Source organism: Tauraco erythrolophus, chromosome 1 (genome assembly GCF_009769465.1).
Source record: "Tauraco erythrolophus isolate bTauEry1 chromosome 1, bTauEry1.pri, whole genome shotgun sequence".
In the NCBI taxonomy this organism is placed as follows: Eukaryota; Metazoa; Chordata; class Aves; order Musophagiformes; family Musophagidae; genus Tauraco; species Tauraco erythrolophus.
Window position 1 is genome coordinate 63,017,050 of NC_141465.1, and position 26,568 is coordinate 63,043,617.

At 40.7% G+C, this 26,568-nt stretch overlaps 1 protein-coding gene across 1 annotated transcript in view; it reads right to left on the minus strand.

The window, feature by feature from the left end:
* The window catches only part of AFF3 (ALF transcription elongation factor 3), a 340,164-nt gene that overhangs the window by 194,794 nt on the left and 118,802 nt on the right, over positions 1-26,568 (minus strand).

Below are 26,568 nucleotides of genomic sequence, written 5' to 3' on the forward strand. Positions count from 1 at the left end.
GGTGCTGAGTAAGTGACCTCAGTTTTCACTGAAGTCAACAGGAGCTGAAGGCAATTGGCATTCATCAAAATGATGTCAACAACCCCCGAATGGACTCCAGAGCCCCTCTTCCCACTCCAAAATTGGAAAAAGACAGTGAGGACCTCTGGAAATGTCTTCAGCATACTACATTTTCTGCACCACTGTATGCATGCTCTGGAGATATTAAGTGACTGCTTGTTTGACGCAGTGATCTATTTGTTGGAAAGTTACCATTATGGACACCAGCAGGAAAAGTTTTGCTTTTGCAGCAGGAGAAGTTTTTTAGTGAAGATACGGGCTGCTCCCCTCAACCCACACAGTCCTTCAACAGCCAACCCAAGGACCTGCCCCGGGAGCGAGACAGATCAGTTTTTCTCCCCATTAGATACCTGTCCTCCCTACTCCATGGATGGCCAATTAGCGTCAACTGGAATGTGATATTTTTAGTGATGTCGACACTTGTCCGCTAAGACCTGGACCGAGAGCAATTGATTGCATTTAATATACTGTCTGTGTTCATTTGGGGAGAATACAGAACATCTGTAAAGCAGCAACAGTTGGAAAAATAAGTATTATGGAACTGTTAATCTTTCTGTGACATTTTAATATGAATTTACCATCAGCTAGTATAATATTCAATAAATTAAATGGATTATTTTGCCAAGAGATCCTTTAAAAATGTTAATTAACAATAAATCAATAAAAACTATTCAACATGAAAATCAATTACATCCCTGTTTACATTATTTAACTCCAAACATTTCTGTTTTGTATGCTTGTAATTAGCAAGCTATAAAAGATGCCATAAATAGGCGCATAATGAGAGGAACTGTTTATAAATGATAATTAGTATTCATTCGCACTGAGCTAAAGGTTACGTGATTACAAACTATTGTGCAGAAAGGGTTAAACCTCTTACAGATAGAAGGTTTTACAGTGCACAACTTTGGAGAAATCTCTCCCACAAAAGGCCCCTGATGGAAGAAAGCCCCTGCACATCAGTGTTTGGTAGAAAGAGTAACATCCATCAGACGTTCCTTAAAGCCTATTTACATACATTTTGAAACGGCTTGTGGGGAAAAATCTACCTTTGGGCAGTGGTGGAGGGAATAAGAAATGGAACTTGGCACAAGGAATTCAGTATTGACAAGGACATCATCATGTAAACAATATTTAGACTAAGTTAAAAGGAAAGTTATTAACATTGAAATGTTATTAAAAATTTGGGTGACCATCTTATTAACAAAGCTGAGGACAGGACAAAGGAAACAGAGGTGGTTTCTGTCATGATAGACATCAAGAACATTGCTCTACCCAATACCTCACTCAAAAATTAGAGCCAGAGAGGGTCTTCTTTTAGCCTTTCACAGAAGACTAAAAGAAGATTACAGGATCTTCATGTGGTAGCCCAGAACCCAAAACGCTGAGCAGCAGCCTGTATCTTCAGAAGGTAACACTGGACTATTTCTCACGATAGACAGCTATCACAGCTGAGAAACATGTATCCTAGGGAGAAATAACCTCTTATTAATCCCTGTTGCTGAAAACCTCCTTCTTAATTTTAGAGACTGAGATCATGATCTAGACTTAACAGGTAAAAACCTTAAACACCTGAAGACCAGAGTGACATTTGCCTTTCTACTAAAGCCTATTGCTAGTCCTTGGATGTCACCAACATCTGACAGTTTTGGCTTTGACAATGCCTCCTCCCCAGCAAAACAAATCTCGTCCTTTCACTGTAACTGCTTTCGTGAGGGCAACCATCATCAAAAACCCTTGATGGAGGAAGTCTGAAGTATGCGCAGGCCAGTGAGCACCTGGCAATAAAGTCCACAGAGTCAAACAAACTATTTGGAAATCTTGAAAGAAATCACTTTTTCTGCCTCATCTGGACACAGCTGATGGATACTTTCTTTCTTTTGCGGACCATGACTTAAAGTGAATGAATTTTGGCCTGAGAACCCTTACATCACACTGCTTTCCTTGATCTGCACAAAATACAATTGTTTCATGGAAAATATGGATCAGGATTGGGATTTTAATGAAAAAAGCCTATGATGTGTAAGGAACAGAGCATTGTATGCATTGGTTTGAGAATGACTGCTCAGTCTCATTGCTAAGACTGTAAAAACGTGTTCTGGTCATGGCAATTATAACCTGGATACCTATTTTCTCAAGAAGGATATAATTTGCTATTGGATACTCAAAGATTTATCAATGAAGATGATTGTGTGCATCTGCATCTTTAAATCAATCCCTTGACACCTCTGGTCAGCTCAGGTGGATTCTCTTAAAATCCACTTGGAAGTTGATAAATACCACAATTCTCCAAGCCGCAGCAAAAATCTCGGTAGAGCTTTATGGTGCTCTCAGCATTCCTGAAAGTCAAAAGAAAAATCCAGCCATACTGTGGTCACCGACAGACTGATGGAAGCACAGTCCCTGCAAAGCTACTAAAAATAGTACTCTTTCTAAAAGTTTTGCAGTGTTAATAGAACATGTAAAATTTCAAAGAAAACATATGTGCTGCAATGTCTTAGTGCTCAGACATGTTAAGTTCCTTCCAGTTAAAAGTGTACATGATACCATGTATATATAAAGGCACACACACCCCCCCTCCCATATATACATAGATAGACACATATGTGCACACCATAATATGGCATTCCTCAGGGGTCTCACATGGACAGTGGGATCGAGTGCACCCTCAGCAAGTTTGCTGATGACACCAAGCTGTGTGGTGTGGTTGACACGCTGGAGGGAAGGGATGCCATCCAGAGGGACCTTGACAGGCTGTAGAGGTGGGCCTGTGTGAACCTAATGAAGTTCAACAAGGCCAAGTGCAAGGTCCTGCACGTGGATCGGGGCAATCTCAAGCCCAATTACAAGCTGGGAGGAGAATGGATTGAGAGAAGCCCTGAGGAGAAGGACTTGAGGGTGTTGGTTGATGAGAAGCTCAACACGAGTCGGCAATGTGCGCTGGCAGCCCAGAAAGCCAACCGTATCCTGGGCTGCATCCAAAGCAGCGTGGCCAGCAGGTCAAGGGAGGTGATTCTGCCCCTCTACTCTGCTCTTGTGAGACCCCACCTAGAATACTGTGTTCAGCTCTGGAGTCCCCAGCACAAGAAGGACATGGAGCTGTTGGAGCAGGTCCAGAGGAGGGCCACAAAGATGATCCGAGGGCTGACAGAGTTTGGGATTGTTCAGCCTGGAGAAGAGAAGGCTACAGGGAGACCCTCTAGCAGCCTTCCAATATTTAAAGGGGGCCTGCAAGGAAGGTGGAGAGGGGCTTTTTACAAGGGTGTGTAGTGACAGACCAAGGGGTAATGGCTTTAAACTGAAAGAGGGGAGATTTAGATTAGATATAAAGAGAAATTCTTTACTCTGAGGGTGGTGAGGCAGGTTGCCCAGAGAAGCTGTAGATTCCCCATGCCTGGATGTGTTCCAAGGCCAGGCTGGATGGGGCTTTGAGCAACCTGATCTAGTGGAGGCTGTCTCTGCCCATGGCAGGGGGTTTGGAACTAGATGATCTTTGAGGTCCCTTCCAACCCAAATAATTCTATGATTCTACAGAAACATCCTCCGCAAAGCATTTTCCTTAAAATACCCAAACCAACAAATTTATTGTCAAATCTTATCAACTGTAGCCTCAATATGGCAATCAAAAATTCAGCAAATCTATAAAGTTTCAGAGTAGAGAAATACCTGACTTTTTTTTTTTCCTGTCCCCTCCTACTCAAATCCCACTGGAAGACTTATTTTCCCACCAATTCACCACAGGTCCATATCGGTCCTCTTCTGCAGGCAAGAACCAGGCACTGCTGTGCTGCCTTGCAGAGGACTTTCCTCCAGAATTCAGGCTACCTCCACATGTGTAAAACCATCTGCACTTGTCCCCGCTTTTCTGCGGGCTTCGTGCCAGCACGTGGCTGCTTGGGCAATCACAAAACCAGAAGCAGGAGAATAAACAATGTTGCAGGTTTGGGGAAGGTTGTAGGTAGCTCCCAAGGAGTCATACACTACTCATTAACGTTTTGTGATGGAAGCCACACTGGTCCCTCAGGTTTGGAAGACAAAAGATTGGCTTAAAATTATCTCAGTCCTTTCTCTTTTGTCTTTCACTCTTCTGCTCTTTCCATATACTCCTAGGTTATCCCCTTTTAAAGGGATATTGCACCTGAAAGTAACGATGCTTTCTGATTTTCTTTTTGCCTGTCGCTGTTACAAGTAAAAGTGAAATACAGAAAGAAAGTAGAAAGAAAAATTGGCCTCAGCTTTTCCAGATTTTGTATCTTTGAAAGAGTTTGCTTGTCCTTCCAGCAAAGTAGACGTTTGCCAATTCCCAGGTGCTTGCACTGAGCTCTCCCACAGAGCTAAAGGCTAATGGAGCACCACGTACAAAACCCAGAAATACAAAACTGTACAAACCATGACTATTCACCACGTTACTCAGGGGCAGTAACCACTTGTTACTGTCACATTAAGAGTTTTCTTTTTAATACAAAAAATGAGCAACAAGTAACTTCACAACAGTGCAGTGCCATGGGGGCACAACTAGTGTATGGACTGCAAAGCTCTGGCTGGTGCCTACAGAGAACCGCTCTGCCAGCAGCCTTACTGCCAAAAAAATGATTTTAAGTCCGGTATGCACGAGCATTCGCACACATGCTGCACGCAATACAGTGGAGGGAAATAAAAGGAAGGAATGGACAGTGATAGTACAGTTTAATTTTTATTGGATTGCAGATGAAAAACGGTACTACACTGCATGAGACAGACGTGAATTTTCTCAAAAAGGTTAGACTGCCCTTAGGTTTGGGTTTGATTTCCAGAATTTTCATTGTTTTCATTCAAAAAGGTGAGCTGCCTCCTGGATTTCTTTTTTTTTCTTTTTTTTTTTGAACAGATGAGGCAATCCTCTGCTCAAAAAGAGGTTATTTTTTCTCTAGAGGAAGAAATGTTCAATATGGGCCCATTTCATTTTAAATGGAAGCTAAATGGAGACAAAATCTCTAATACTGCTCGAGCTCACAGACATTTCCATCTAGGTCAAGTACAACAAATCTGCATTTTTTAAGCGGCAGAAGCAGCTCTCTGTCCCTGTAAAAACTGGAAGGTCTTGCAGCACTCCAAATGGTAACAACACGTACAGAAAACAGTAGTACAGTAGGAAAGCCTTTAAGCCGAGGAGCCACATGCTTTCCTTTTGTTACGTGATCTTGACGAATTTATTTCCGTGGCTTTTATTCATGTTTCAGGACGTTGAATCATTTAAACTTGTTAGTATTTTCCTTTTTTATTGTCCTCTGTTGCCTTTCACTGTTCTATTTGGTTCCTTTGCTCCCCGTTGTAACTGAAGGTAATGCAGTCCTGGGCCTATTACCCTTCATCTCTTTGATCTGGCAGTGGATATCAACAAAGAAGTTATTTGTTCTCGACACATTAAGCCCTTCTGTGTAGCTTTTTACAAATTCTGTTATGCAACTTTGATACAGCCTGGAATGAGTTGTCAGGTACCGAAAGGCAGGGGAGCACAAAGACCTCTCCAAAAGTCAAGCTATGAATGGTGTCATCTTACTGTTTCACTTTCAAAGGTGGCTCATACGGGTTTGCTGAATAGGAGTCGTTTGGCAGCAGACATCTGAATTTGTATCGCAGACTCTAAGACACCTTTATAAGAACTTTGAATATTTCAGTTGAGTCCTGAGGATCAAAGCTTCCTATGTAATAAACCTATCGCGGGTTGCTCGGGGAGATTTTCAGCATTGGTAACAATGGCAGCTGATTTGCCTCGCATAAAAAGCTACTGATAGAATGTAAGGGTTGTGATCAATACTTTAACTAGCGAGATAAAAATCTATCTGAAACTCAGGAATTATATTAAGGTCTCATAATTTACTTTATAAACCATCTCCTATAATTTTAAGACGTGCATGCATCAAGTGTTGCTAGAAATACATTAAATCTTGATTTTTCAAATCAAAATACCAGAATAGGAAGCAGAATTGGCAGCATAAATGAATATAATGCATAAAATACAAAAAGCTCTTGGCTGGCTTTTGTATACAGCATTAGAAACAGAGAAACACACATTGTTTCACAGTGATCTGCATTAAATATATTTGTTATGGGTTTGAAATACTCCAAACTATTTGATTCGGATGAGGGAAGATGCTCTGCATTTATGATATATGATACCACATAGTCATCAATTGTCATGCTTTGTTTATAGGACTGAATAATTTGTAATCATCAGATTACTATGTTTAGTCTGCTCGCTGGTTTTCAGAGAATGAGTATTAAACAGATCAAATCCTTGTATCTTTTATTTATTTGTTTGTTTATGAAGGGAATGATGAATAGCTCCTTCCCCTGAGAATTAACTGTTTGGTGAAGGGTTCAAAGTTTTAGGTGCTGGTTGTTCTTGGAGAGGAGAGAAGGGCAAAGCTGCTCTTGGGCTCTGATTTTCCATTGTGTGCCCATATTGCCATGTAGGGATGTTAGGTAACAACGCCAGAGAAAAATGAAGAACATGCAAAAGGCTATGCATATTCCAAGGGTTTCCTTCAGCTTTCTGGCTCCCTTTCCCCAGCCATACTTCCAGCAGCATTTCCTGCGTGTTTTGTCTGCAGATGTCATACTTAAGTCACCTGCAGCCCAGCTAAATATTGGGACAGGTTGAGGATGAGGAAGTCCCACCAAAACATGGATGCTCCCGTACCATTTGCAGCAAAAAGTACTTTGAGAGGAACAGAATGAAATGTTGTTGGCAAAATCCTCTCTTTCTCATGATCTTTATTCTGCCTGATAAATAGAGCTATGAAACAAGATAGTCTAGCAAGGATTGCAGGCAAAGACTTTTAGCTGTTTCTGTGCAGGAGAAAGCACAGCCCTGGCAGTCGGGAACCTGCTGTAGGGCTGGTGGAAAAATCCACGCTAATGAGCCATCTCCGCCTAATTTAGATTTTATATACATTTATGCTATAAACACAACAGGATTTTAAATACCTGCAGATGGGAAATCAGTCAACAATGATGGGCTCAATGCCTGTAACTCTTGGTCTCTGGGGACTGTATAGGCACAGCACCACATCACCTATGCAGGTCTGTGCTTGGGGTCTCAGGCACAGGAGAGCAAGTTACTGCTCGCTCACTGCCCAGGCTTCCTTGTTGATGGCACTATATATAAACGCAAGGCACAAGGAAGCAATGGGATTACGCATTCCTAGAAAATAATTACAAAATTGAACCATGGCCTTTGCAAAAGCACGGTGTTGGTTCATTTGTCACCCAGAATATCCATACCTCTAAGCTAAAAGAAAAAAAAAAAACAGCAAGAGTGAGACAGAAGCCAAGTTTACATTTCCAACCTTATCTCTCTGTACTGATACTCTCTCGGAGGTCCCTGCTTGCATAGCAGCTGCTGAATTGCTACACTTTACAGTCTGGCATATTAAAACAAACCAGCACTGATTTTGGCAATTTGCAGTCGTGCAGTTGCTGCTGCGGCATAAAGGGTTGACGGATCCCTACAGCAAAGGCGGGAGGTCTTTGTCAGTGCCCACTGGTGCGAACGACCTCTCAGTCCGTGCAGGTGCCAACCACAGCACAGACCGCTGCGTGAACGCACCCAAAGTCACCTGTTCTTTGTGTCTCACTGCAGTCCAGAGCTCCAACGATGCTACCGACACAAAGGACATCAATTTTGAAAGTGGTGTATCCTGCCATTTGATCAGATGGAAAGGATTAAATGGGGATGTCTTGATTGAAAATAGTCTGCAATGATCTGCATTTTGCATTTTGCAGGAAAGGCTTGTATAGCACTTTACAAGCGCACCATCAGAAACACGTATGTAAACATGCATACGTAATATAGCACATCAAGAAATGTAGTGGCATTTAGAACTTATATATGGAATATGGCTACAATTCTATATGGGCAACACTACTTTTAGGAAGGATAAAAAAGAATACATTTTGTAGTTTAAAGGTTTGGAAGTATTTTTGGTAGGCAGAATGTAACTCCTCCAGAAAATTAGGGTATTGACTGAAAAAAGGAAAGTCTGAACAAACCCTAAAAAAACACCTTAAAAAACTAAAATGGGCATTCTGAAAACAAACAAGCCTGTCCACAAGACCCCTGCTTTTCCAAATCAAACCAGCAGACTTTAAGCTGTCTTCTCAGGCTCATTCCTTCATGAGATGTGAGAGGACTGAGGGCATGGGGCATGCTGGAGCAGTAACCCCAGGGCTTTCACTCACAGCATCTGGGTCTGGCCATGGGGTGCCACTGAGAGGACATCTACAAGGACTCAGTAGCAGCTCTCCAAACCACAGTTTGCCATTAGTGCCCAGAAATAACCTCCAGCACACTTTTGGGAGGAAACGTAGCCAAACTTTTCTGTCTGCCCACTGATCACCTGGACAGATGTCACAGTATTATGAAATGTTTCCACATTACTGTTCTCCTATATACGTTTGCCCACAAAATATGAAACAGCAAAAATCTACAGAAAATATTGGCAACCAAAGAAGCAACTTCTTCAGAGATCAAAAAGAAAACTAAAATTGGGATCTCTTGTTCCAGATGACCAGCATCATCTTGTGCATGAGAAAATCAGTATGAGAATCTGTAGAATTAGATGTAACGAAATTTTTCTTCTTGCATACTGCTACCTGCTTTACTTCAGCTGGACCTCTACTTGCAAGGAGTAGAGGATGGCTATGGAAAGGGGAAGGAAAACAAAATCAAACATTCTCACCTCATATGGCGACGAACAAAGCAAAGCCATACGTCATCTTGTTTTACATGCTCTCATGAAAAGCTAACAGAGCAACTGGTGCACTCCCCCAGCAAGGCAAATGAAATATTTGACTTATTTCATCCTTAAGGTCAGACATCACTATTGCTGCAGAGCAGATCTACTGCCAGGAGCGCAGAAGAGGGTGAAATCACGGTTTGTGCTCAATAAGGGTCTAATCTCTAATGTTTGGTACAAAAGCAGTGTGTCTTCTAAGACAAAACATAAAAATATAATTATTGTAATAGTGTATAATTTACTAAAATATTTTGACATTTTTCCAGAGATAGTCTGTTTTCTGGTATTTGCATACCTTTCACTCTAGAGTATAGGCATGTATAAGTACTGAGGAAGGCAAGACAGCAAGTAATTATTTACTGACTAAGGAGTGGATGAGCTTGAAGTTTGAAACATTAGCATTCCTATTTCATCCTCATCCGTCCAGAGCAGGATGAAGGAGAAATGAAATAGAAAGTTTTCAACTCATAGAGATTCCTAATTCATGACATCAATGCTGTAAATTCCTCCTCTCTGCTCTTTTGACATACTGCAGTCCCCTGGTATGCCCAGGTCAGCCACATTCAACTCACATGTACTTTGCTGAGGTGGTAAAGGTTACAGAACCCCAATTTTTTTCCATTTCTAAGTGAAATGAATCCAAACTCAGCTAATTTGTATACGGCTGCAGGCAATATAAACATAGCTGGTTAGAATTCTTTATATAGTATAAGCCTTTGTACTCCATACTTCATGGAAGTTAATAAGTAGGTGTCAAACTCTGAATTAAAATTCCCAGAAGAGGACACAGCACAAAGGACAATAAAAATGATTTTTAAATAATCATAGGGATAAATAGCATCCACTTCTGACAAATGTAAGTGCTGGCATAAAATGTTATTAGGCTACAGAGATTTTCTTTTGTTCAGGAAGTATGTTTTATTCTCCAGCAGTGTCATTCATCATCCTAATGAGCCCTCAAAATGTAAATTAAATAGCAAAGACTGATTCATTCAAAAACATCTTTGTGCTGTGTGTTAAACCATTTTTCTACTTTTATCCTTATGTATTGGTTCATTCTTTCATTGCAAAATAACCCCTCAGCCCTTGTATACTTTAATGGCCAAGTTCAAGCAAAGCTTATTTTCAGTAAACACTGTTTATTCATCGGTGGTTTTGGTACAGTAATTTTTTTTTTAAAAAAAAACTCATTTAAAAATGTTGTGCCCCTTAAATTATATTTGATCTGGAAAATCTCAGAAACCTGTGCATGCATGTGGTTTTTGTTTTATTCAGCGTCACTTAGTCCAGGGAAACCCTCAACGGAAAAGGATTAGTAGAAATTTCAAGCAGCTCTAATTTACTGAACGGAATACATTAACGACTAAGCAAACACCATATTTTTCGGTAACGGCAGAAAAAAAAAAGAACCCAGGGTCATGAGCTAAATTAGTTCAGATTTCTTGTTATCTGTTGATAAGGACGTTACACATTCTTACCAAGAATGCAGAAAAGAGGTTTCATACTTGACCTGAATTTATGCATGAGCACACACATAACAACAAGAGTGACAAGGAACAGGGCTTCTCTGGAGCCAATCCAAACAAAAATATAACAGGAATGGAAAAAAACAGCGAAAGCATGTCTGGTTTTAGTATGATTAGTCTTTGGTTATCTTGTTCTCTGCCTCTTTCCTTCTCTTTCCTTTTCTCTCATGCTTCTGTAAATCATCAGCTTATTTTGTGTGTATATATGTTTGTGTTTGCAAAACGAAGCAAAAATATTAATAGAGAGAGCAAAGTTTGCCTGATGACAAGAATGCTGTTATTAAACTGCATACGGAAGATTTAAAAGCCACAATCTTAGGAATAAATTACCATAAAATCTCAGCATTCAGTGACATTATGCTTTTATGAGGTCAAAATGTCAGAGAGAGGCACCAGGGGTTACAATGAAACCATCCAGCTGTGAAAGAGGTAAGTACACGTACTGAGTCTTGCTGCCAGGGATCCAAAAAACGGCCCTAGACCAATACTTCTTTTATTGCAAACCCGGAGAGAGATGAGTGATGCATTGGTGTAACTGAGTTAGGAGAACCTAATGACGGGGTTAAGCATTACAACTTTTAGCTAGAATATCTTAAATGACAGGTGACCTTTTGAAGGCTTTCTCCTAAAAAAGTTAAAATGATGATTTATGGAAGTTCAGTGATGGCTCCACACTGCAACTGTTAAAGAGACCATACATGTAATTAGGTTAAATGCCACTAAGCAGAAAGACAAAAAAAAAAAAAATCAGGATTATGGTATGAAATATTATCACTTAAGAAAATTAAGCATCATGAACCCTAGCTGAGAGAACTTAATAAACCATCTATCATTTATCTTTTGAGTGCTGATTCAGAAACCAGACTGGCATTCACAACTGCAGTGATTGATTAAAACGAATTCATACAGTATACTAGTTTATAAACGGAGACAGTAATTTACAAATTAAGGACAGACTTTATGCCTGCAGAATAAGCCGCTGAAGCTGAAAAAAAACATTTGAAGATACTTAAATACATTCAACTTGTAGGAAAGAGTCATATGATGCAAAAGGCACCTGAGCTTATGCTTTGCTCGACTGGTCTTCACAGAGGAGCTCCTAGTTGAAAGGGCTGTCTTTCACGTGTTGGCGTGTACACGACATACCTAAGTACACTACCTGTATTTTGACTAGCTGTCCTTTTCATGAATACTGACGCATTTAAGTACCTATTATTACCTCATTTTTTTACACTACAGCTGAAACACAGATCCATGGATCCTATATACTGCTGCAAGTCAGAGACTCTCAAGTCAGTTGTCCAAAAGCAAAGCACGAAGGAATAGCGGCTCCAGAAAACATTCCTGCTAGATCTTAGGCCACCCAAGAAGTCAGAAAAGAGAAAGTAAGCAATGGAAACTCTTTATTCTAGCAACAGAGACTCTTTATTCTGACTTTTTTTCCCTAACAACCAGAAAACAGTTAGACTATGCATTCCATCACAGTGTTAAAAGAATAGTGTAAATTAACTATTTGAAAGCTCATCCACAATGCCACAACTTTAATTGCATACTTCAAAACAAACAGGGCAAAGCTTTGCAGCTATTTTTTTGTTTGTTTTTATCAGCCTGCATTTGATTTTTAATATCTAACAGAAATAGCAACAAAGGAAAAATTAATGGGACTGATCTGCCCTTGATTCTTCCTAGCTTTTCTCAGCACTGCTGAAGCCTCAATGCTTTCTGCAGCGGATGGAGAGGCTACCTGAAGGTTAGCTGTCGGTGCTGCACAGAATTTGCAACCTCTGCTCTTCCTTGGCACCTGCGGCCATTTAAAACATACCCCAAAACAAAAGCTGTCATCTGGGACTCAGGCATGGTCCCAACAAACAGTGGACTGCTTTGTGTCATACGCTCACGCTTCCAGAAGTGAGGTACAATGCAAGAAGCTGGTTGCTAAATTTGAAACAACGTTTGCTGTTGCTAATTCAGGCACCAAGAAAATCACAGTCCACAGCTATGGAACAGCCTCCAGCTCCCGGCTGCACGCTACTCGCGCTCGCTGCGGCCAGGAAGGGCTGATGATGGCTCGGGTTACCCTCGGGTGATCATTGTCACCACTGCCTCTCAGATGGTGCGGTAGCAAGGTGAGACCCAGAGAGGTCACGTTTTCCAGGGTGAGCCTGAGACCATCGGTGGCAGCGCAATGGCAGGGCTGAGGAGCTGTCCTCTGGACAGCAGAAGGACAGCGAGCTACAGTTCGATGCTTTCATCAACCGCTCCAAATTAAGGAGGAGGACAAAATTAGGAGTGATTTTGTCAGATTAGCTGATGTTTGTTAATGATCCCCCCGCCCCCAACCTCTGTCAGCCCCAGTTCAGCTCCAGTTGCTTTCCTGGTACTTGAGGGGCGGACAATCAATGTCTGACAAAGGACTTCTACACGGGGACCCTGTGGAGGGGTTGGCAATCATTGAATCACTCCAGGCTTCAGCAGTGCTCCAAGATCAGCAGTGACAGGCACAGACAGACCTTTTTAAGGAAATGACAGGGCAGGAGGCTGATGGCATTGGGTCGGCAAGGGGGCCATATCCTTGCAGGACACATCTCACTGACAGTGACAACATTGACAACAATGATGGAAGTGAAAATGATCAAAACATGAAGGAAGTGGTAGAATTAAGCTCATGTAAAACATTCTCGTCTCCCCTGAGCACATGCATCCTGTTCCTCAACTGGTTTCATTTGCTGCTGCTTGCTGCATGGGAGCTATTTGTGAGTCTGACTCTGGCAGCACTAGCTATGGCTCCTCCATTCACTCGAGGGTTTTCTAGGTTGTACAGGCTCAAAATATGACTAGTACAGAGAGAATTGGGAAGAAAAGAGACGGACTGAAAATAAAAAAATTCTTTAGTTAGAGCAGTTTGCAATTTTTGCTATAATGGAAGTTACAAACCTTCTCTGAATATCCTTGTAGAGAACAAAAGAGTTAGAAGCAAAACCCAGCAAGAACAGGTAAAATGTGTATGCTGAAGAAGAGATTTTGAGAGTAGTGCAGGATGCAAATAGACATTGGATACATCAGACTCCTTTTTCCTCACTGCTTTTTGTTCTGTGCTTGAAGTTTTAGAGACAAAATGAGTGCTCACAGAACTAAAACCAGAGGTTCTGCTTCAAATTATGTGCACGTAGTCAATTCAGTGATAAATGATGTCTGATAATATATTCCTTGAAATAATTTTAATGTGTTTTCTGTCTATACATGCCATTTTCACTGTATCTACTCTGCATCTATTAAAGATTTTTAGGTAAGTCAAGTAATTGTACGATCACATACATACACAGCCATGCTTGTAAAATATTGCAAATATCTATCCAGTGGTTGTTAGCTCAGCCAAAAATACATGCTGTGTTATTTGAGAAATAGTTCATGACCATATAATGAAGCATCAAATTACAATGCACAAATCTAATGAGAAAGAAACAAAGATTGCCATTAAGATTGCCATTGCCAAAACTGAGCTACTACTTTACTTGTGAGAGCTTCATTTTCAACTAATTTTGTTCGAATTGGAGAAGTAAGTAAGCAGAAGGCAAGAAGCAGGTTCTGTCCCCAAAACATTTTGTCATTATAAAAGACACAGGAGACACGATGCACGGAGAGGAACAAAACGTACCAGAGAACTGAGTGGACTGCTGACTGGCTCAGATTCATCAGCCTTTTTAGAGTTTACTTTTAATGAGTAAATAAATAAAGGAGACTGCTGTCTCATCTCTGGTGGATGCTACAGACTAGATGAATTCCTTGGAGATCCTGAATAAGGAAAGAGGGATGATCTTGTGGGTCATTTCAGCAGAGATGCCCTGTTGTCTGTGGTGGCAGGGAGAAGGGCAGAAAGCACGGTGCCCCTGCCGGAGCAGGGCATTCAGCCCACAGGGACAAGGCTGGAGAAGAGGACGCAAAAAGGCTTATCAGTGGCTTTGAAGAGGAAAAGAAGAAAGGTAAATTTGACTTGGTAGACAAGAATCCAGATGACGTAGGCAGATGGAAGGTGGTCTTTGTGAGGGGGGTTTGTAGGAGCAGAATGAGAAGACCTTGTCATGAGCGTGGAGATGAGACACACCAAGCCAAGAAACAGGCAGGGCTATTCGTGCTCTGTGAAGGCAGGACCATTATAAAGCACGGATGAAAGAAAAACAGTACCTGGGTTCGCTCTCAGGTGCACAGGATGAGAGGAAGGGAAGATTCAGGTTGGTGCTGCAACACCTCCAGCTGAAGCACATCAGAAACCTCAGTTTTTTTCCTGGGTGGCTTCCACTTACTGCCTGACAGATTGCCCAGCTTTTTGCAAACTAGTTACAGGAATTAATGAAAAGCACAGTTTTGCCACAGAGTCATTAGCAGACTGAGTCACTGATATCTCCATCCCTGTTGAGCCACAGGTCATTCATTGAGCAAATCCATTTTCTTCCAGACATGACAGTACACGTGGCAGAATCTGGCCCTTTTTAACATAACACTGATAAAAGCAGAGGCATTTCTAATGTTGGCTGCAACCCAGTCCTACAGTCATGCTCATATGTTCATGCATTTCATTAAAGGTGATGCATGAAATCACTCAGTGTACTTGACTCCTTTAAATACCTTGAATTATGGCTTGTTTTCTGTATAAGCATGAGCCACAGGGTTATTTTAATACACACATTCATGTGTATGCAATTAAAAGTAATTGTTTTTACAAGTTTAATTATATGACTCTCACACCAAATATTTCGCATTGAAGTAGGCACAAGGATAAACAAAATGGTATCGAATAGCCTATTGCCAGTAGACTGTGAAAAACAATCTGTACAGGGACTTTCAAACATACAGGCAGTATTTTTGATAAAATTATGTATTAGTTCAAGGGCCACTTTCTTCTTCAGCGCACACAGTCAAGTCTTCTGGAATTCATGACCACTCAAAGCCTTTAATGAAAGCTGAGCACATTAGTCGGAATAACCTAATCGCTCTGTCTTTGAAGATAAACTCAGCTTTTCTTGCTCATTCCCAGATACACTGAAATGCAGAGACACTAGCAGTGTCATCATCGTGTAAGACACTTGCTATTAAATCTATTCTCGATACAAGGCTGACCTGAGGTATGTTTCAGAAATCTTTCTCTTTGTCTGCTCTAATCCATCAGAATCCTTTCAGCTAAAACTACCACATTTATACATCAAAACTGTATTTTTTAAGTAAAGCTGTCACTTTTAAGGCATGCATCTTTTCAGGAAAATGTCAGGGATGTTATACTTGGGTGTCCTTCTGCCCAAGAGGCCAACGGAGCCTGAACAATGAAGCAAACAAGACAGCTAATCAATAGCAGTCACAGCACTATTTTTTATTCTCCAACATCTTCATTTTCAACTCGGTACACATCATTACAATAGGAAAACAGGACAGTCAATCTCCATTAGGTTCAAGTGCTGCATGAAAGAATTAATTTGGCTGCCATAAAAATGATGATATAACTGCATGCCCTTAAACCTTTAAAATTTATTCTAAATTTACAGAAAATACTTGAATAGGCAGATTGCCTAGATATGAAGGCAGGGGCATATTAACTTGTTTTTTCCTGTTGGCACAATGTATTTCTTACCATGATGATTTCTCTGAGCACTGGAATGCATCCCACAATTTTTTTTAAGGCTTTGGTATAAAGCAATTTCACAAGTACCTGTGTAACTAATCAGATTGAAGGTTCGCGATGCCGATTTCTCAGCAATATGTCAGTGGCACTGAGTCTCGTTGCTAGCACTAAAAAATATCCTCTAAATTTGGGATTTTCAAAGGAGCCAAAGGATTTAGTTGTCCGCAAGCCATTCGAATACGAGTGATGAGGCCCAAACTCCCTTTGGCTATTTTGACAAATCCATTTCAAGTAACTACTCGTTTTCACGTTTAATTTGAGTTCAAAGGAGTCAAAGTTACGATTCTCCCCCTCCTCCACACCGACTGCTTTCAGCGTCTGGCACTGAACACTGACCTTATGTCATTCGCACGTGTATGCATATATACATATGAATGCACACGCCAACACATACAGGCAAAATCACTGAAATGGGCCGGCATATGGCAAGAAGCCTTGTTGGCGCTTCCAACACATACGCTGACACTTGCCACAGAGGGAATGGGGTAGAAAGGAAAAGCATGCAGAGACTTCTAAGACTCCCTTCCTGTATGCCTGTTAACATCCTTATATTTCCTGTATTTAATGGAGGGTGCACACACAACAACTTGGTCCAGTACAAGCTTTCAGCACCTGACGTGCTAAACTGCAGAGGGAACACTGTTCATGCAGCCAGTAACAAAATAATTTTGTGTCCAGGGCTCTTTCGAAGTAAAACTGAGTAGTCTTACCATGACTAATTATGACGTGGTTCTGCTTGGTCAGACGTGCTGATTTTAACCAGAAGTGGAGAAATCTGTTCATTTATAAATAGCCTCATGTTTCAAAATTTCAGCCAATTTTGAATCTATTGGTAAATAGATAATAAAATATTTTTTTTTTGTCTTGGGGGAGTAAGCAATCAATACTCAGCCTATAGGCACGCACACTGAGAAACGGGACTTAAGTAGAAGAGAAAATGTGAGGAATGTTCCTGTCAGAAAATTTGTTCCAGGTCTGTAATGTATGTGGTACTTTCCGGCAGTACTTTATTTAAAAATTTCAAAATATACTTGATTTTCAGCACATTTATAACTATATGGATGACATTACAGATATAGGGCAGGCAAATAAGACATAACTTTTCAGTGCTTTGGAGGAGCAGCACACCAAGAAAGGCCTCTGGGAAAAAGAGTATTGCAACCTTTGGAGAGTAAAGCTCCATCATCTAGCAGCCGTTCTGAATGTTTTTTAGTCTATTTTCTCTCTCTGTCCTCTGGCAAAATTTTTCACAATATTAGATTCAGCATGAAAATACTTGTAGGTTCGCCTCATGCACAGTGTCCTGCTGATAGCTCTGGGACATTACAATGACAGTCCTGATGCTTTTGAAACTTCTGGAAAGTTATCTGCTCCCAGATCTTTCTTCTGTAAGGTGTTCTCTTCTAGCTATACAGTCTGAAATAGATTTATGGTTTTGTTTTGTTTCGATTTTAATATTATATATCCCTGATTATGCAAAGAAGTGAAGGTCATGATTAACCTGTGGTCTACATGAAGTTTATGCAATGCCTAACTTTAAAACCATGGACGTGTTTTAGTTTTCATCTGGATCAGAACTTTTACTTAAAACTTTTCTGTTTTTCATACAAATTCTAAAACTATTTTAATTATACCGTCTTTTGAAGGAAAATGATTTTCTGGTTTACATAGATGTAATGAAGCTACGGAATTCCTTTTCTCTGGAGAAAATTAAGCTTATGGCAGGTCTTAAGAAGGAGGAAATGTACAGTGAGATAATTCTTTCTGGATAATTTAACGATTATCAAGGGATGCAGCTAGAAATGAATGGGAAAAAAACATAGAAAATGTGGAGTTTTTTTAATATTAGATGGGTTGTTGAAGACTTCAGCACCAGGAAACAGGAAAGAGTCAAAAGCCCTCGGAGAGAATTTTATTCACAGAAGACCCGTGCTTTACAGAAGACTCACTGCTGTACCTACTAACTGATAACTGGAGCTTGTGCTGGCTTTTCATGCCTTTTGGTCTACATCTTAAGAATGTACAGGGCCACCGAACCTTTTTTTTCTTCTCTTAATAAGAGTTTTGGAGAGAAGCACACTTCCATCAAGGAACCATAAACACGTATCATTAATTCTTGCTGATGGCAGATTGTGTTTCTGTATGAGCGGTGCCAATGGAAGCCAGAACAAACCTGCTTGAGATAAGGATTGAACAAAGTGACAGCTGAAGGGATGACAACCAAGTCAGAGCACTCACTATCAGCTATTTTTTGGTGAAGTTTGGTGAAAAGCATTAATGATTTAAATCTAGCTGTGGCTTGAATAAGGTAGTTCAGAAACAAGCACAGATAGAAAAGGAAGTTCCAAGAAATAGTAACTTTTCAAACTTCAAACTATGGCTGTTTTTTTGCCAGTTTCTACAAATATTTTTCAGGTCTCAAGCATTCTGCTACTGGCAAGGCCATTCTTCTAAGATAACTTCCCTAAGGAGCTTCACTGTTTTATATAAATATGCAGAAGCAGGCACCCCCTGGTATATGCATTTCAAATTCATATTCCATTCTTTATGCACAGGTGGGTAACACGGGTAGTGTTCAGTAAGTGGCCAGGATACAAAGCAGTACAAAAGTTGATTTGTACCTTGAGTTTTCCACTTAGCCCTTTCACTCCATCCATCTTCTTCATCCTTGTCCATCTGCTCAGAAGGGATAGTAGAGTCACATGAAATCTGCCAAGCCATGTAATGTCTCTTATCCCATCTTTGCCATATCCTAGGACAACTACCCTACAACTCAGAGCATGTGAGCACAATATGGCCAGGTTGGAATAGACCCTTCACGGTCCCCTCCTGTCCTCCTGTGTCCACCTGGGATGAAGCCGCACTTCTTGCTGCCTGCTGAACTTAGGTTTTCCAAACCATCTCTGCCGCTAATGTTAGACTGCTTTAGGACTACCTGTCTTCCAAATCTCGATACAATGGGCTCCTCTCAGTTTAGCACAACTGAGAAAACAAGTTGTTCCCTGCCATACTCTTTCCAAACACTGTTTTGACGAGTCCCCCCAAACTGGAAACTCCACATTGCCCTCAGGAACTCCCTTGAATCTTAACTTTCTCATCCATTTTTTATACATTCAAAGCTTCCACGGAGAAGAGTGAGAGAATTTTCTTCCATAATTCCTGTTAATGCTTGCAGGAGTTAAATCTGTTTATTGAATGAAGTATGTATGTAACCTGTTGTGTACTTCATTTTCTTTCAGGTCACTCATTTCTTCCATCCTTGTATCAAAATAATTGGTAACAACGCAAGACTCAGAAGTGTCTTAGCTGTCGCGCAAAGTGGACGTCAACAATATCAATATAAAAAAAATTACGTTATGCTGTTTCAAATTCAGAGATAGTATGAAAAAGAACACATAGTGGTGTGCTATGCATCATTTAAAACCAGACATACTCTTCTGCCAAGATCCTTGTCACTGACAGTGTTAGATGTGTGATTTTTCCCCTTTTACTTTTTACAGGGTTTAAGCTTAAGGCTTTTTGGGTTTTTTTGTGTGTGGTTTTTTTTTTTTTTTTCCAATAAAGGTCACTTACTTAGCTACAGATAAATAAAAATTCAAGCATCCCAGAAAAATCAATAAAGGTACTAAAAATCTAAGTTGATAATAAATTTTTGTTCCCCCTTCACATAGCTCAGGAATGTCAGTATTTACTGGAACCACTGTAATATCAGATATTTCAGAAGAGTATTGATTTTGCCACTGAAGTGTGACTAAAGGGATAAATAAACTGCTCTTGGGGTCAATCGATCCATTTATCTTTGCTGTTATTTTATAAAAAGTCAAAGCAGCATAAACTTTGATAAATAAATGTTATCATGAAAGAAATACTATCGATATGAAGATTTTGAGAACAATGTGAAAATATCTATTCTGCCAGCACTGAGCTGCAAAATCAGGATTATACTTATGCTGCTTTGAGTACTAACAATGAGGACAAAATACGTCTTTTCACCAGCGATGCACAATGCAGAGTTTACAATTCTGAATGTGGCTCAGTGAATTAGGATGAGTATTTCCATAGGTAAAGTATAATATTCCACAAGATAAGAAATACTCATATGATGGGAAAAGAAAAGGGAGAAGAGCCTTTATTTTTGTATTTGTAATGAATCTGAATCACAGTGGTACTGATGCATTCTGCTATCTAAAGAATATAACATTTGGTAACAGCTGATGTATTCAAGTTGATGAGATAAGTAATGAGAATACTCTGAAGGGACTTTATGTAGCTTTAATTGTGAGCAGGATAATAGCTACTTTAAGAAGTCACAATGATATTATAAAGATTACAGTGCAAAAGTCATGCAGCTCCTGCCACAATGTGATTATGATGTGAATTTAAGGTAGTAAGAGAATATTAAGACAAATCATAGAATCATAGAATCATAGAATGGCATAGGCTGGAAGGAACCTCAGAGATCATCTAATCCAACCTCCCTGTCATGGGCAGGGTTTGTGTATATGAGGTTTGTGTAAGACATAAGGAAGTGCTGTCATTGTGAGAAACTATGAGTCTACTTTGTAAAGCTATATATGTAAATCAACATAAAAAATGCAATGACATCAAGACAAAATGACAGAGAAGGTGTATAACCCTTTTTTATATGATACCTAGGTAATACATGGGTGTTATTGATCTGAATTAAAGTATTTAGAAACTAAACACCTCAGCTCACAGCTAGTCACTCTCTGCTCTGCTCACAGTCAATGGAAAGAAATGGTATCTCTCTGCGAGCAGTTCTTTCAAGATCTATGCCTAAGAATGACAGGATGAATCACTCTTTGGAGGTACCTGTTTTGGTTTTTTGACTGTAAAAGGAGTCTAGGCTAGACTCGGACATGGAAATCTTAAACATCGCAAGTGAAGGGAAATGAATCCTATGCAACAAGTCAGAGATAAGAAAGACATCCTAAATTCACCAAAGCAAAAGATCAGTAGGTAGTTGTTAAAAAAGTAAGCGAAGTTGCCTTCCTGTAGTCATCAAATTAAAAAACCTAAACAAACGAGGACATACAGGTGGTTTTAAGCAGTTTTGAAATGGTTGCATGAGTTTGATTGAAGACATCATTGATGAGACTGGAATGAATCTCTTCTTGTCTTTTTTTCTTAAAATCTGGATTTATGACTCCCCAGCAGGCTCCTAAGAAACCCAGGGGAGAGCTGCTGAAGAGACCACCACCCTTTCGCAGTGGAAAAGCACAGGGTTGCTCAGAGTGACCAAGGTCCCAAGGTCTCGATTCCACCTCAAGCAGCACACTAAAACTCGCAAGGCAGTGCCCCGCTTTCCCTGCAAAGCGAGCATTCAGAGAAGCACTCCTTATCTGCAGCTACAGGGGAGAGACAAGGAGACAGGGAGAGGGAGAAATGAGGAGAGGTAACTTTATGAAACTTCACCATGAACAGCCACAGAAGTCTACAGCAAGAGGCTTTCTTACGAAAGAAAGGGATGAGATGCAGAGGCTTTGAAAGTCTGCAGGACTACAAAAGCACAGCTAGCTAAATAAAAGCTGCTGATAGGAAGAAAGGACTGTATTAGGTGGTTAATAGAAAGAAACTGAAGGGCACGAAGAAAAAGTGAACAGACAGAACTTAATAAAAACACAGATTTCCCTTTGGTTTAGCATGTAAACTTCTATTGAAAGAATACACTGACACGGTTCAGGATTGTGCTTTTTAATCTCCATGAAACAAACTCTGATTTGACATCTCAATTGATATCTGAGAAGTTACTGCTGTACCCTGGTCTTGCCAGACAGCCCCTATGGCCTTCCTGGGTCCTTCCAACCCTGCTGTCTGAGGTCAAAGTAAGGTAGCCCTTATGGACCCTACAGTCTTATGTAGTCATGCCACAGACAGGTTAGGGGAATGAGAGCTAACATCCAAGTTTCACCCAGCTCTTCAGATGACCATCTAGAGCCATAGGACACATACCATTTGCCTCAGAGACCCAAGAGGAGAAGATCCTGGGAAACTGTTCACCAGGGAACTTTGTATTTTAATTCTGGCTTTAAAAAGTGAGGCTAGAAGCCTGAACTTACCATGTAGGCTTTAACAGTGACAGAGCCTTAATGAAAGCCAAAGAAAACAGCTACTGCTTTTGGCTACTGAGTGACAAACTTCACCCATGTGCAGACGACCTCCCCCTGCGGAGCAGAGATGACTACCAGACAACTGTCACATGCAGTTTTCTTGCATCGACACAGCTACACACAGGCTCCTGCAAACGAACTCAACTGGAGAAATCAGGAGGGTAAGGTGATACTCTGCTTTTCAATAACGAGGATCAGCCAGCTCCAGGGTCCATCTCAGGCACTCACGGTCACCCCTCTTAGCGAAGCACGCTTCACGAACACTGTTGACATGTCTCAATCTGGTCATGCATATAACTTTGCTGAATCAACCAGGGCTGGGTGCTAAAGAAAACCAACTACAGCCAATCCTTATGAATTCATCTTCTTTAGAGACTAACAAAGAGCAACTTAACATTGATCGGAAACACCTACCCGCACTTTACTTCATTTACAGTCAAATGAAAGAAAAGGAGACAGAAATATTGTGCACAGCATATGTGTGTTTTACTGTCTGTCCTGCCAGCAACAGCTGCCAAGTGGTGATCTATTTGCTTCAGCAAACCATTAATTTTCCAACAGTAACTGGAAACAAACAGCACAGCTATAACATTTCCTATGTTCCAGCAACAGTATTCATGTATGATATGCAAACATTTTTCAAGTATATATTTCTGGTACAAATTTATTTCTTTCTCCAATTTTTTTACTGCCCACTGGTTCATATATGACACAGTGCACACTTCCTATGGCCTGGGAAGCTGTTTTGGCTCACGAACTAGACACCGATACAACTCTTCCCTTTCTGTAACGCTGTTCTGTGAACATCATACGCATGTTTGGGAAAGATGGCAGATCAGCCACACCTCTGAAAGAAAAAATCAGTCCCACAGCCTCTACACGAGATACGACTTCACTGCTGTGCTTTGATATAAACCTGGCTTAACACCAACAGACCGTCAAACGCTTGTTGTTGCAAAGCTTTGAAGCAGCAGCATGTTTCGGAGCGAAAACATAAAGGACAGCGAAGGCAACTGACTCAAAAGAGGACAGAATTCTGTTACCGGGGCAGAGAAGAACTGCCACTGGGCAAGGTGCTGCAGACGTGCCCTGGGAAGGCGGCAGAGGGACAGTGGGCTGGGGTAAGGGCACAGGCAGGCTGCAGCAAGATCGCCCGCTCCAGCGATGGGAGGTACACCTGCCTCCCCAGCAAGGCAGATAGCAAGCCTCTGCCAACTCCCACGGAAGAAGGAGCAGGGGCAGTGGAGCTGCCTCGCCTGGGTTGTTTTGACATACGCTATAGCCATCAGTTATTTTTAAATCATGTCGTTTGGCAAATCTGCTGAATTCATTCACAATTTCTGATTTGCAAGCTGAGCTTCTCTGTTACTTCTAGGAATCTATGCAAATAGTAACATGATGCTTTCTGTTTTGCGCTGTATTTTAAAACCTCTACAGGTTGCGACTCTTCTTACTATCTATTCTATTTGTTGGCAACAGTGTTAAAGACTGTAACAAACAAACTAAATAATTAACTCATCCACTTTCTTACACTTTAAGCGATCTATATTTAAGAGTCCAGGCATTAAAGTCTCAGTACAGAAAAAATGCCCTTGGGATCAGTTGCTTTGAAGTCATCTGCAAAGTTAGGCAGGTGTACAAATGCTCGAAGGATCAGATCCTAAAAAAGGTTACGTTTATCGTAATGGTGAGCAATAATCATAACAAATCTGTTTGGTATTCTATCGTACGTTAAAACATAGCACCTATTCAACTGCCATCAGAAAGTAATTGTATTTCAGTGTTTTTATCTTTTCATTTGAAGAATGAGTTTGCTTTATACATTTGCTTTATGCAGTTGAAAGAATACTAAAGCAGGCCTGGTTAACATCATGTTTTGAAGCGTGAGGAAATTGTTCTTTGGGAGGTTTCACTCCTGCCAGCATTAAAGTATTACAAAAAGCAAAATGAACATATGGTTAAGCCAATTTAAATGCCCCTGAATGAAGAAATGAACCCACTTAACTGCATCCGTTAAAAAACAAAAATCCTCAGATCTTTCATTTCACCACTGTATGGTCATGATGCCATCATGAACACTGTCTAAATTATGACTTGATTTCTTATATCCCAAATAGCAGAAAATCAATTAATTAGGAAGCCTGACGAATAATACATACTGTTTGACCAAATAATAAAAAGTAGGTCATCAAGGATCTGGCCCTGGTTACCAGCAGCAGCACAGCACAAAGCAGATTTTTGCTGTTGTATACACAGACCGCAAAATCCATGGCAAGCGTCCAAGCTATGTAGGAAGGATGAAACCTGTCCTTAGATCCACTCAACTGGCCACCCAGAGGTAGGGTTTATTTTGCCTCTTTCTTTCTTTGATATAGCTGGTGCTGGTTCTGTTTTACTCAGTGGCAACATAAAGGCTGCTTAACTTTTCATAACACCTCCAGATACTGGAGAGCTCTTCATTGCTCCTGGCCATTCAGATAAATTCTCCCCTTCCCCTCCAAAGAATCACAGTATCAGCACAAATTCCAGATAAAACTTAATGTTATCGATTCAGTTTCCGGGAAAAAAACAGCACTTAAGGAAGCAGCAGATGTTACTCTGCTGAATGACAACTTGTGTTAAAACGTGACTATTCAGAGCACTATTTCCTCTTGGTCCCAAGCTGATCTGAGGAATCTGCTAACGGGTCTTTAAACAGCAATGAATTCAGTGCCAGAATGTCAAGGATTACTGTGCTTTGCACATGAATATTTGGGCCACAGACGCACAACAAACTCTGGCTGACCAAATCACAGCTGAATATTTCAAGGAAAGAATAACAAGAGCAAAACAGTTCCCTTTTCAAACCCAAAACAGTCCAACAGAAGCCCAGCATGTAAAAATGATTCTGAAATGCATGCTTCTTCTGGAGCCAAGATGTATATAAGAAATGTAGCAGGAAATTAATAATCAAAAGCCCTGTTTGTTCAGTAAAGGCTGCAGTCCCTTATACCTGTGATTCATCTCTCCCTCCTTGTTAAAGCGGAATTATCCTCCTCCCTCAGGATGTCACTTGCAGGTGGCACAGACTCGCTTACGTGAAGCATCCACACTCACATCATCTTGATTCACATGAGAGTCACCAGAGAGAAATGATCACTGAGAACATGTCACTCATCTGGCCTGTTTTAGCTGTCTGCCTTAAGTGAACTGAGACAGACAGTCCCTGCTCTATCCTGTGCAGCGAGGAGAGTCTAGACAATTAGCTCGGATGTCGACACTGAAAATACGCATCTGATCAGATGAATCCCATCTTTACAAACCATGGTGGAAACAGGGGAATCGGTTGGTTCTTTGTGTGGAAAGATTTGGGCAATAACTGCAAAAAGTTGAGAAAATCAAGCCCCAGCACCATGTAAGACACACTGGCTTATCAATTTACTGGCCTTGTTATTCCAAAACCCACAAGATCGTATGGCATGCCAAGGTACTCCAGATTAAATAAATATTGTGAATAACTGTTGTTAAAAAAATGACTCTAAGTACACAAAACAGTATTAAAATACCTGTTTTAAGTGTTTTTGTTAAGACTTTGGCAGAGGAAGGGAAGTTTACTGGGATCAGCAGTGACTTAGCTTTGCATGCAGAGGGAAGAAGCTACAGAAGCCTAAGCAGAAGAAGTTTGCTTTGGCCAAAAACCAAAAAGCATCTCCATGTAAAACAAGGCTCGAAAGGCTTTATCTGTCTTTTCTGGAGCATAAGTGCCTAAACTGTTTGCAAGATGCAAGCAGTCCCCTTCACCAGCCATGCAGGCTCCCAACCTGGTGTTGGGTCTTTAGGTCCCACTTGTAAACCCGCAGCCTTCTAGTTGCATCTGTCTGCAGGTGCCTGATAACCTGTATTGCTGTGGACCTGCGAAACTCTGCCTCTGTCTAGCTGAGGCTCCTCCATGTGTTCGGCCTGTTTAGAAGCGGGCAGAGAAGACAGGAAATTAACTTTATTGATGAATCTAATTACCCCAAATCATTTACACCAGTGAGCAGATGCCACTGAAACGATAGTATTTTGCTCAGGCATTTGAGCTGTTCAGAGCACACTCAGTTCTCCTCTCATGACCAGGAAGAGCAACAGTTCATGAACTATTCATTAACCAGGTCAACTGAACACCCTTTCCAAGTGTGTGCAAGTCAATCTGAGTTAACGGCATAATAATCATACCTTAACCATGTTTGCTGGCCTCAGATCTTATCTGGTCTGGTATTCACTTAAAAAACATCACAATAACAGACAACAGAGCTGGAAATACTGAAGTCTTCAGTAATACTAGTATCCTAACATAACACTGCAAGTCTGAAATGTTTTGCCTTAATGTATATTGCATATATATTTAGGAACTTTCAAAATGAATGGCAATTGAGCAG